Source organism: Ursus maritimus, unplaced genomic scaffold, assembly GCF_017311325.1.
Source record: "Ursus maritimus isolate PB19 unplaced genomic scaffold, ASM1731132v1 scaffold_21, whole genome shotgun sequence".
NCBI classification, from domain to species: domain Eukaryota; kingdom Metazoa; phylum Chordata; class Mammalia; order Carnivora; family Ursidae; genus Ursus; species Ursus maritimus.
In genome coordinates, this window is record NW_024424564.1 from 9,858,040 (window position 1) to 9,871,596 (window position 13,557).

Below are 13,557 nucleotides of genomic sequence, written 5' to 3' on the forward strand. Positions count from 1 at the left end.
CCAGTTACTTACAGGCCTTAATAGAAACCATAAGGCGTGGATCATCATCAGGCATTGAGCAAGGTAACCACTGGTTAGTTACCCAGGAAATGCCTCTGTTTAAGGGGTTAAAGATGGTCTTTGTTGTATCTTAACATCAGACTGATTTTTTAAATAATATTTTTTTGTTATGCTAACACTAGACAAAAATCAACTGTATTTGTAAAAATTTACCTCAAACCATTTAATTTTATAGTGTGATTAATCCCAGGGCATTTGGTATGAACCAAAGTGCATTCCTTTTCTACGTGCCTGGCTCTAGTACGGATGGCCAGGGATTTTTACAATTTGGGTGCAAGGCACTTAAGCCACTTTTAAACTTAATGGGTGGTTTGGAGTCGTGTTCAAGGACCCCATCAGGAAGTTAGGCAACACTTCAGGCATCAGTAGCATTGGGCCATATTGGAATCTTAAAAGTGTGGATTATTTTAAAGAGAGCATTCATTTTTGTAATTTTTTTCATCAAGAATATTTCTGGTAAGCAGACGACTTTTTTTAAAAAAAACTGATTTGGTTGGTAAAGGTTTTAATATCGCCCAACATAATGCTGTAGTAGCATTTTAAAAAAAGTATTTGTCAACTCTGTTTCTTAGGGGCTTGTACATCTCTCTGCTATGGACATATATACAATTAATTGTAATTATACTCAGCTCAACTGCTACAGTTCTGTCTAGGCAGTGGCTTGGGTTTTTATCGAGCAACAACTTAGACACGTGACTGTAATATGCTGCAACTGTGTGTACTGAAAATATGTGAAAATGGTTGAATGTGGACTGTGTATATATGTATTTAAACATTTCTGTGAGATGCTGCTGTCGCCACTTAACATGAAATATGTTCTGGTGGATTTTAATCCTAGTGGCCAGTTCTATGATACTGTATGTATTGTACAGCTGAAGACAGGAGTAAGACTGTTCAGTGAATATTTGTTACATTTTATTGTCGTGGCCAGAGATAATTTCAGAATAAAAATTTAATGTCCTACCTTACTCTTTCTCCCCTTTTCTAACTATAATTTAACTCCTGATCTATTTCTGGTGATATTCTTGGTTTGGTAGCCTGGAGAGAGTTTAGAAGGCAAACACTGTCAGCTACAATTGATTTCTTTTTATTAGTTCAGTTTAAATGTGCAAGTTCCAAGTCAGAAAGACTAACGTTTTAGTAGGCAACTCTTGCTTTTCTCGGGATATCCTATTCCTTGAGCTGTAATAGCTCTGTTACTTGTCCTCCATACGGACTCTGTGGCCGTGTTCTATATCCTGCTAGAACGTCAAATCTTTCTTTCTTTCTTTCTTTCTTTCTTTCTTTCTTTCTTTCTTTCTTTCTTTCTTTCTTTCTTCTTTCTTTCTTTCTTTCTTTCTTTCTCTTTCTTTCTTTCTTCCTTTTCTTTCTTTCCCTTTCTTCCTTCTTTTCTTTTCTTTTCTTTTCTTTTCTTTTCTTTTCTTTTCTTTTCTTTTTAACCTTGAAGGTGACAAGCTGTTGGAGCAGAGTGTGTAAATTATTCCCCACCAGTCTATTCTTTCCTGTGCCCAAGTTCTGGCAAATGATTCGTATGTGCTCACCAGCTCCCCCGTATGCTTCTTAATGCTGACGCCTTTGCAATTCTTGTACTTGGTGGTCTCTGTGGTTCATGTTTTTTGGGGTTTTAGCGTCTCTTTCTGCCATGGCTGGATCAGAAAATAGGGCCTGTAAAGTGCACTAGCTCATGATTTATCAAGTTCAGTTAATACCAAGTGAAGAGTTTGCTTGCAGATGACAGCGAGCAGATGCTCTAGTAATTTGTCAGACATCGCAGGGATATTATGTAGACAAATATTTCCCTCTTGTGGAAAGAACTACCTCACATTTTTATTTACACCCCTCCTGCCACCAATGGCAGAAAAACTACTTAGTGTGGCTTCTTGCAGCAGAAGTGGAATTTGCTAGAAACAAGGGAATAGTGTAGGTGTTCCCCAGCCCAGACTTGGTCTTATCATATCCTATGCCATAATCTCCCATGACTGCTTTTCTTGCTAATCAGAGTTCTTACCCAGTGAAAAAATACCAATTGACCAACTAACCAAGAAACCCAATATATTTAGAAAAAAAAAATTTAAGAGATGTGTATCACGTATAAAATTGAAAGATGCTAAAGCAGCAATTTAAATTTAAGACAGAAGGTCCAGATCTGATGTACTCAGCAGATTATAGTTTCTACTCATTCTCTCTTATCAGATCTTTTCAAAGCTCTTTCTTAAATTGATTAATACTATATTCTGTTTGAGTTTCTGTAATCTTTTTGCTTTGGGAATCAACACCTATACAAATAACTATTTCTGGAATGTCAAGGTTGCCTTCAAACTAGCACTCCAGAATGTTCTTAGCTGGCATTGTTGGGAAAGGGAAAATAGTTTATTTTCTGTTTTGGAAAGAGCATTAAGAGGGTTTGAAGAAAGGGTATTTGTGACATTGTTTCACTGTTGTTTTTAAGAAGTTTGAATTACGCTCTGGTTTTTGTTTGTTTTTTGTTTTTTTAGTCATTAGGCTAGATGACCACTTGTCATCAGTGATGCTTACCACTGTCCAAAATGAAAAATGACTGCCAGTGTGTTGCACGTACATAAGAAAATTGCATCTTACTGCAAAGGCTTTGGTTTTATTTGGTTTGACTTTGACATACTGTTTTGCTGTGGTCATGTCCTTACTATCTGTGCTACATTTCCTATAAATTGGGGAGGGCAAGATTGCCATTCCTTTGCTTCTCAAGGACCTTTAATGAGCAAACTAATGAATTTATATTTACTCCTCCAAAGAAAGCTGACATTTTAGGAATATTAACTAGTCATCTATAGTAAGGAGCAGCAGGGTATAACCGATATGTTCCCGGAGTGTTGCTCCTTCTGAAGAAGACTTCACAGGTCTCATAGTGTTGTATGAACATCGGCTCAGCCTTATACATTCCTGCAAGCTACAATTAGCCTCACTGGATATTTGAGGAAACTGAAGTGACTTGTTCCAACGTGACGTTGTAAAAACAGTTTGGTCCTCAGGTTGCACTCTGACAAAGAATTTTGATCTTGGACAGTATAGGAAAATCCTCAGCCATATATCACATACAAAAATTTAGAAAGAGGGGCGGGGGATTTGAGCTAGCAGTGAGCATTTCTATTACTTAAATAAATTGTGTATCAGTTCCCAGAATATTTTTTAAGAGAGGAGAAGATACAAAAAAAATGGAGAATTGGAGCATCTTCGTCTCCTCAGGTGTGCCTGATAACGCGCACTGTGCACGCACCTCTCCGGTAACTTGTGATAGAGGGACTCCTCATATTGCCATATTTGGGGAGGTTGGTAAATTATAGTAGCTTTCTTATTTTCTGTTCTGAAAATATGCTTTTTACATTTGAATGTATGAAAATATTTTTGACTCTTTATTAATTCTCAGGGATTAAAAGTTAAATTTTACTGACTGTAGTAGCAGGTAAACCTCTTAAATTCAAATTTGCTCAGGTTTCCTATTCTTTGCCTCCATATTGAAGAAAACACAGATTGCCTGCCAGGCAAATATATAAAAATTAAAATTCCAAATACAATTTTAAAATACCAATTGTAAATAAACCAATTTTACAAACTAAAATATTGTGTCTTTCCTTGCTTTTTATCCCAAATTATTTCCTCTCCTAAGTTTCAGGAGTTTTAAATATCTAGACTATTTCTTCATTGGTAAAAATAAAGTGTGTTACTCACAAAACAAAACCCCATGAGCAGGCCCAGATCATTTAAGTAAGAGCATATCGAATTGCTTTAGGTTGTTTTGGGGAAAATATGATTAGTGTAACAGCAACGTGTGTATATTTACAGGGTATGGGCAAGTTTGAGTTAATCTGTCATTCCTTTATCTGAAGAGGAATACCCAACCTAATTTCCCCTTTCCCTAGAATTCAAATCATTGGATTTTTGGCTTTGATAGGCAGAAAGAAAGAAAAAGGAAAAAAAAAAAAAAAAGAAAGAAGGAAGGAAGGGAAAGAAAGGGAGAGAGCGTGGAGAGAGAGAAAGGAAAGAAGGGAAGGAAAAAAAGAGACAGCCATCTTATTAACATTTATTGCAGATGGCATTCATTTGTCAAATATTTATTAAATGCCTACTATATGCCAGATACTATTTAGACACTAAAGATATATAGTAATGAACAAAAGAGACATAGTTCCTGTCTTTACAGAGTTTTTAGACTGGCTGGGAACGCAAGGTGATACACAAGTCATTATAGGAACAAATACATAATTGCAAATGTAACAAGTGCTGTGAAGTAAAAGCACGTGGTGCTGAGCGCGTGCGCGCGGGCCTGTGTGTGTGTGTGTGTGTGTGTAATGGAAGGGGGCAGGGTGTGTTGTCTTGTATGGATCGAGAATGGCTTCCTTAGGAAATACACAGCTCGAGCTGAGGAAGGAGAGCATGGACAGAAATCCTGGAACTGGAAGAAGCAAAGTATGTGTGAGCCATTAAAGAAAGGTCCTTGTGGCTGGAGCCCATTAGAACCACAAGAACTAGAGAACTTGGTGTGAAATGAAGCTGGCTAAAGTGGTTTGGCCCCCGACTATGCCAAACCTTGTAGGTGCGGGTAAAAATTCTGATCTTTATTCTGTCTGCAAGGGCAGCCACCAAGGGATTTTAGGAAAATGCCATGAACAGCCTGGCTCTCCCTGGCTGTCTTTAGTGGAATGTATTTAGAAGGACAAGAGTAGATGAAGGAAGACAGATTGGAAGTGTTCGCAAGAGATGGCAGATTAGAGCAGAGCAGAGAACAGGGAAGGAGATAGAAGAGCGTGGACTGGAAGACTCAAGATGCAGAAATATTAAGGTAGAGATAACAGTGATGTTTCTTTGTGTATGAAAAGCAGCTGGTGCTATTTTAGCGTCTGACTTGCTACAGTGCATCAGAGGGAATTACAGTATCTCGTTTGTTCCAGAAAAGAGAAAGGTGAAAATTAATGCCTTTGGTTACAGAGTGTGAAGTCCTGGTAAGCTTTTTATCTTTTGCTGGAATTCGAAGGCTTGGAGTAAAATCTTATGTATTAATTCAGGAAATTATTTAGATTTAAAAGAGATTATAAAATAAATAATTAGGAGGGAGAAGGGGGACTGTAGAGGTCAGGACTAGGCCAAATACTCCATGAGGACAGCTATCCTCTTAGGCTTCCCTCCCTCCTTCCTTCCATAGAAAGTAAACATCCGCTCTATAGGGTATTTGGATATACCAAAACGAAACAAAAAAATTTTTTTTAAGAAATGGAAAAGGAGATGGATCTCTACCCTTGAGGACTTTATGTTTAATTGGGAAGAAAAGATTAGACAGAAAACATTAAACAATCTGAGAATGGTAAAAGACAAAATTCAGAGCAAGTAAAGGTTACTGTGGATAAGAAAGAAAAGCTTCAGGGAGGTATGTCTCTAGCCAAGTCTTGATGGAATTCAGACTGGTAGAGAGAAAAAGAAAATTCTATGAGAAGGGAATTGTCCTAATCAAGGCATACCATATATCATTCTTCTGATCATCTAATATTTATTGAGCACCTATGTATATGATTTTTGGCTAAGGCAAAGAGACAGGCTTTTGCAGAGTAAAGAAGTAGAGGATAATTCCTTTGGAAAGGTAAATAAAGGCTTTTTGTCTTGTGGTTTCCTCACACGTGCCGTGTTCCCACCTCACAGCCACTGCATACGTGTTCTGTCAAGAATGCCTTTCCTGATCTCTCCCTCTTCCTGTGTCCCACAGGACTTGGCTCAGACCCGATGTCACTTCCTCTACAAAGCCCTCCTTTACCTGAGGTTGAGCAAAATGGCCCTTACCAAAAGGTAACATTGGCAAGCTTTTCTTAGCATCTGGGAGGAATTTTTCTAATAAGGTGAGCAGAACTGAACTGAGGAAAACAGGGAAACCCTTTCCCCTGCTTCCCTCCATCTTGGTCTCTGGGCATATAAGGCAAATGAAACAATGTAATGTCTGGGAGATAACATGTTAGTAAGGGAGACAGATATTAAAGAGATAACCACAAAAATGTCAATTATAAATTATGAGAAGTGCCATAAAGGAAAAGTAGCTAGCTTTTGTGAGAAAGAATAGGCTGGGAGGTCAGCAAAGACCTCATTCGGTACAGTGCCACGTCTGTGGTGTTTGTAAGGATGAGGGCAGCTTAAAAGCCCAGGCAAGAACAATGCAGAACATGAGTTCTACGACGGAAAGCCCGTGTGTCTGGAGTTTGGTGAGCCAGGGAAAGGATGGCGCAAGATGAGGAGGGAGAAGAAAGCAAGAGCAGCCCAGGGAGAAGACCGCATAGACCATGTTGAGGGGTTGGAAATTTGTTCTGATTACACCAGGAAGCCATTGGAGCATTTAAAGTAGATCTTTAAACAGTCATTCTGGTTTCCTGTGGAGAAACGCTGGAGGGGAGCCAAGTGGAAATGGTGAGATTTCATGAGACAGAGCCCTAACAGCTTGCAAGAAGTTAGGGAGAGATAATTTGATAGGCTTAACAATGGTCCCAAACCATGGGTTCTGTTTCAGGTGAGGTGGGGGGGGGGTAAGACCATGCAAGATTCTGAAGACACCGTGCATGTTGTTATTTTTATAACTCAAGTAGCACAAGCTGAAAAAATGTGTTTTTTAGATGTGACTATATACAAATTACAACCAAGTATTAAAAGTTGTTAACTGGCAAATTGAGAGGACTGTTTGCCTAGAAAGTCTCAAGAGCCACAGGTTCAATTTAATGAATATATGAAGGACTTTTTAAATCAGTAAGAAAAGCACTAATAAGCCAGTGAAATAAATGGATAAATGACATGCTTAAAACATTTATATGAGAAACATAAATTGACCCCAAAAACCAATTTATAAATGTGAATCAAAGTAATGTAAAGTCAAGCAATGAGTTTATTTTTAACCAATGAAGTATCAACAATGAATAAAACAATAGAGTGCTATGCTGGCAAGGGTGCGCAGTAGCACAAAACACTCATTCGCTGCTACTGGGGTGTAATTAACAGAACCTTCTGGAGGGCAACTTGGCAATCAGCACTAAGAGCTGCAGAAATGCTCATTTGTTTTTACCTGACAAATCTACCTCCAGGAATCTCACAATCATCCATGATGTAAACAAAGATTTATGTAAAAGGATAATCATAATTATATCAAGCATCATAAACATAGAAAAAAAACCTTGTATCCATCAACAGAGGATTGCTTAATAGATTATGATGAATTTACGTTTTCATGGACAAAATGTTCACAGTGTAATAGTAAGTAAAAAGCTCTTCCCCAAAAGAAAACAGGACATAAAACTGAATTCCATCCTCTTCAAAAGAGGCGGAGGCAGAGACATGGCATAGGGAAAACTATCAGGAGGATATAGACCAATATGTTAAGAGGGAGTTGATTTTCATTTTCATTTCCTTTAGCTATTTTTCATTAATTTTCATGAGCATTTACATTTTAGTGATACATATTTTTAAAAACCCAATACATTATTAAGTAGAAAGGTATTTGGAAGGGAAGGAATAAAACTGAAAGAAGATGCTATGGACCAAATGAGCAGAACACTTTTAATAATGGGGAGGAGAGTGACTTCCTGTCTATTTACCTATGGCTGAACTGTTTCCACTCCTACCACTTGCTGAGCTCTTTCTCGCCTCCAGTTTCCACTGCCTGGAATATGTTCTCTTCTTGCCTGGCTAATTCCCACTGTGCTTCCTGTGTCCTCCCTGTGCCCCACGTCACTCAGACTTCCTCAGACGAGCTGAGATGCCCCTGCTGGGGTCTCCCATAATGACCACAACACCTGCCTTCATAGACCTTAAACTTCATTGTCAGGCCTGGTTTCTTAGCCTTTACGTACCATGAGGGCAACGGACTGTCCTTCTTGCTTGCTATGGTATCTCCAGTGACCAGTATAGAGCTTGGGACAAAATGGGGCCTCAATAAAAACTTCTGAGTGAATATGTGGAAAGGGTCAAAGAGATGTGCACAAAAGAGGCCATCAGTGTCCTTTCAGAAAGAGGTTTCATGAAAGTAAAGGAAATGGAATGGATCATCAAGAAGGAGGCCGGTGGTGAGGCAATGTGGGTGCAGATCCACTCACAGCTCACACAGCACTTCTCTACCAATGGTTTTCCCCATTCTCAGTCTCTCTCCATCACATCACCCTGTTTTATTTCTTTAAAGCCCTTATCAGCATCTGAAACGATGTTGTTTATTTGATGATGACCTGTCTGTCTCCCTCGGTAAGTATAACCTACATTAGCACAGGGATCGTGTAAATTCGTGTTGCCACCGTATTTCCTACCGCCTTAAACAGCGCTTGGCACGAGCGGGTGCTCCACAAACACTCGCTGCTGAGAGTAAGGCCTGTGTATATTTGGAGGAAGTGAGGAAGAAGCTGTTGGGGGGAAGAAATTAGAAATGTGATACGCCAGCAGGCAAACAGGTTTCATTTCTAACTCCAACCCCGAATGCTTTGGAGCCGCTACCTAGAACCCTGTCCTGGGATTACGAAGTGTCCTCTGGGTTTCATGGGGAATAACGCTATGATTGATTAGCAATGTCTGCCACGGGTATACGGAGGGGCAGTCAGTGGCTGAACAGACTTTCTCGTATTCCAGTGTGCATTGCTGCAATTCTCATCTTCACACGTGGACGCTGTTCAGGATACGGCCCTGAGTTAATATATAGGTGTTTGGGGTGTGTGTGTGTGTGTGTGTGTGTGTGTGTCTTTAGGAACCAACATAACATGAGAAGCATAAATACTTTTTTTATCTTACTTACAGCTTACTAATTTATTCTTTAATAAGATTTGGATGTATGTGTGTGTTCAATAGATGGGAGAAGGACAAGAAAGTATTTCCTTATCTTGATCTCCTCTCTTTCACACTTTCATTGCTTGATCTTTTGGGTGATATCAGAATGGTAGTTAATTCTGGGTAAGAATTCATTAACAAGTCTGGCCGGCAGAAAGTAGCGATGAGAAGAGTACCAGACGAAGGTGGAGGGGAAGCTGCAGGTGAGTTGTTTTTGTTCTGATACTTGCCGTCTCCTTTTAGGCTTGGAATCTGCAATCTCTTACTCCCTGGGCTAATTATTTCCTCTTGAGAACAGAAAGGCCTTTCATCAAGATGGCCACATCCCTGTGTGTCCGGGCACACAAACGATGAATAATGGGGCTGATTAACCCAGTGACCTTCATGAATGATAAAAGGGGAATATAAAGATGTGAGGTTTCGCGTGCACTGAGAATCAGCTTCTCGCTGGACTTCGCGGCGGCCAACTCCTTTGTAACAACTAGCGCGCGGCATGTACTCCCGGGCTCTTTCATGCAGCATGCTATCTCGAAATGGGGATTTTCAAACCCGGGACAGAGTGCTTGACCCACGGCTCTCCATGACGATCTGATTAGCACGGGCCACTCAATAGTGTTCAGTAGCCACAGTATTGCAACTGTCAGAGCCCCTAGGTTCAGCGGGCCCGACAGCCCCACCACGTAAGTGCTTGCGTTGATCTTCCCCTGAACCAGTGCCAGGGAGGAAGGAAGGCTGGTTTTCTGTTTGGAAGTGGCTCAAGCAGCAATTACAACCACTTGGGAAAAGAGCCAAAAAGCCACTGTCCCACACAGTGTCTTTCCTCCTGTTTCCTGGCCCTACCTGGGATCAGGCTCCCTGTTGATCCCTGGTTTGACCTCAGGAGCATATCACTATAGTGGGTCTGCAATCAATTCCAAGTGCAGCACCGTAGCAGGCAGAATAATGGCTCCATCAAAAAGACATCCACGTCCTAATTCCCAGAACCTGTGACTACGTTAGATTACATGATGTCATGGACTGAAATGAGTCCCCACCCCCCAAAAAAATTCATACGTAGAAGCTTGTGATATAAGAAATATATACTTGGTCTTTGTCCCTAGTTCTTGGCACAGAGCTCCTAAAAGTCTTGTAATTTCTAGAGTGATAAGGGTGATAGCAATATCTTCTGTTACCACATTTGGACTTAGTCCCCAGCTCCTGAGACAAGAGCTACTAAGACCCTTGGAATCCTCACACCAGTAAGAATGTCTTTTGGTATGTTAATGAGATGACTGGTGACTGGGAGCCCCTTCATAGTGTTGGGATGGGGTCAGGTCACTGGAAAGACCAAGCCACGAACTTTCAGCCCTCCTCTCAGCCATCACCCCCATCCTGACCTCTGGGAAAGGGAGAGTGGTTGGAAATTGAGTTAGTGATCAGTCATGCCTGCGTGATGAAGCCTCCGTTAAAAATTCCCAAAGTGCAAGGTTCAGAGAGCTTCTGGGCTGGGGAATGTATCCATGTGCTGGGAGGTTAGTGCACCCCCAGTCCACAGGAACAGAAGCTTGTACACTCGGGACCCTTCTGGAGCATACTCTGTATACCTCTTCGTCTGGCTGTTCATTAATACCCTTTATAAAAACTGGTAAATGTAAAGAAAGTGTTTCTCTGAGTTTTGTAAGCCTTTATATCAAATTACTGAACCAGAAGAGGAGGTTGTGGGACCCCCTTACAGCTGCTTGCTCAGAAGCACGGGTCACACCCCGGGACCCATGTGAGTGGCATCTGAAGTGGGAGCAGTCTTGTGGGGCTGAGCTCTTAACCGATGCAGTCTGCCTAATTCCAATAGTGTCAGAATTGCATTAAATTGTAGGACATCTCGTTGCTATCTGGAGAGTTGGAGAATCGGCTGTTGGTGAATAAAACCCCATGCTTTTGGGGTCAGAAGTATTGTAAGTAGAGAAACAGTTTTCTTTAGTAAGCCCTAACCTTCAATGTGACCGTATTTGGAGATGGGGCTTTCAAAAAAGTAATTAAGATTAAATGAGGTCATAAGGGTGGGGACCTACTCCCATAGGAGGGTGTCCTTATAAGAAGGGACACCAGAGCTCTCTCTCTCTCTGCCCACAGACTCAGAGGAAAGGTCATGAGAGGAGACAGTGGGAAGGCAGTTGGCCATCTGCAAACCAAGGAGAGAAGACTTACCAGACACCAGCCCTGCTGGCATCTTGATCTTGTAGTTCAAGCCTTGAACTCCCAGAACCGTGAGAAAATACATTTCTGGCTTTTTAGACCACCCAGTCTGCAGTATTTTGTTATCGTAGCCAGAGCAGAGTAATATACACAACAAAAAGAGATTAAAGGTACAGATTGAATTAAGGTTGTTAATCAAGGGACCTTGACATGAGTAGAGTATCTTGGACTCTCCAGGTAAGCCCAGTGTTCTCCCAGGGGTCCTTGGAAGTGGAAGGAGGAGGCAGGAGGAGAGAGTCAGAAGGAGATACAACTATGCAGGCTGGGTCTTTTAGGAAGAAAGCCATGAGCCAAAGAACGCAGGTGAACTCTAAAAGCTGGAAAGGGCAAAAAATGTATTCTCCCCTAGAGCCTCCAGAAAGTAAAGCAGTCCTGCTGACATTCTGATTTTAGCCGAGTGAGACCTGTATACTTTTAACCTATGGAACTGTAAGATAACAAATCTGTGGTTTTAGGCCATGACGTTTGTGGTAACTGGCCACCAAGAGAAGATCAATACAAGCACGTTAAGGCATAATATCTATGAACATTTTCAAAATAATATTTTGGATATACACATATATTTGGGATTCGTTTCCTCCTGAAAGAAAAACTGCTGTAGAGAACAATAAGGTGACAAAGTATATTCTATGTATCACCCAAATAAGCTGCTGCCAGAACACGCGGGCCAAAGAGCAGACACTTGCACTTCCGTGTTATTTTACTGTCTTTGCCACAACTAAATAACTCACAAGAAGCAAAAATATGAGAGGACTCTGTATGTAAATGCAATGCACTGTCTGCGCAGAGCAAAACTGGAAGCAACATAATACCTGTCTGCAAAGGAGCTTTTGAATAACAGCGAATTCTCTCCTTTAGCAATCATTACGTGTGTGTGTGTGTGTGTGTGTGTGTGTGTGTGTGTGTGTGTGATTACCCCGGATCAACTGTGGTTTCAGGATGCCCAGCTACTGAAGGCAGCTTCCCATTAGTGTATTTTAAAGAATGGCTTCACCCTTCTTTCTGGCTTTTCTATTCTCTCTTGTCAGTAGTCTGTTTTCATTAGTTGTTAAAGAAACCACCCCTTACATCTATGCGGGTATCTGAAAAGGCTTTTTAAAATACAGATCAACCCTCTAAGTTCTCCTGGTTCCTAATACTTCATCATTTCTGGGAAAATAATAAAGGCGAGTGTTTCTGGCCACATGGACACACATTCTCCCTCTTGCAAGGGGAGGGAGATGAATCTCTCCCTGTAGCCCTCTCTGTTCTCTGGCCCCCTGCGCCGTTTTAGATTCCTATCAACTGCTTGCATTTGCTCTTTCGACACCTTCCTTCATAGCTCTTGCTTGCAGCTTTAGGCATTAATGCTTTTTAAAGTTTCCTTTTCACAGAACATACGTTTTGAAGAACTTTCAAAGAAAATATCCGTCTTAAAAATCGAGAATTAAGGTGACTATGTGCTTGTAGGCAGACGTAAATATTGTAGCTCTTCTCTCCTGAGTATTTTTAAGAAGTGCTAGAAGTTTTAGCCGTGGTTAGAACTGGTTCATGCCGCAAACAGTTTTAATGATATCCTGAAGTGCCTTTACTCTGTACTTATTATATATAAAGGGTAGCATAAAACAATGATCCAACTGAGAATATGCCTTTCTCTAATTTTTACATCTCACTTGTTTCAATTTTGAGGCAGAATTTGGCTGAAGTATTGAGGATTTTCTTATGGTTCTGAGTTGTTTAAATGTTGATACATATATTTCCAAACATGACCTCACTGGAGAGTCAGTGTTTTTGGCTAACAATTAAACAAGGTTTACAAGCTTATTAAAAAAAAAAAAATTTCATCCTACAGCCAAGTTAAAAAAGAACACTGTGCACAGAGCTACTTGGCTTACTGTCATTGGTTTGCCTGTTGTGACATCAGGTGATCATTTCACTATGTCTTTCTATTCCTGCTCTTGGGCAAATGACCATGTTGAGACTGAATCATATGAATGTTTACATTTTTGTTCTCTGACATCAGCCATTCATGGAAACCACCTGGGTATCCAAAGTCTGTATTTATGGCTTCACTCTATTATGGTTGTGCATTATTCATCCACTAAATATTTATTGAGTGCCTTTGTTCACCATTGCATCTTAGTGCCTAGTACAGAAATACAAGTTAACACTAATGGTTCCCAATAATTAGGAACATTAATTAGGTGCCAGGCCCTCCCTGTTCCTTACAGCGCTATGATATAGTTAGTATTGTTATCCCCATTTTATAGATGGCGAAGCTAAACCAGAGTAGGAGGAAGTAACTCACCCAAGGCCCCATAGCTATAGGTGGTAGAGCGGGAGTTGGAACCCAGGCTTCTCACTCCAGATTCTGTGCTTTTTACCACTATGTTTATAAATAGTTGCTGAGTGAGTGATGAGTGGTTCCCCAATTTTTCAAAACTGAGTGAAAACTAGACCCCCAAATGAAGCTTTCTG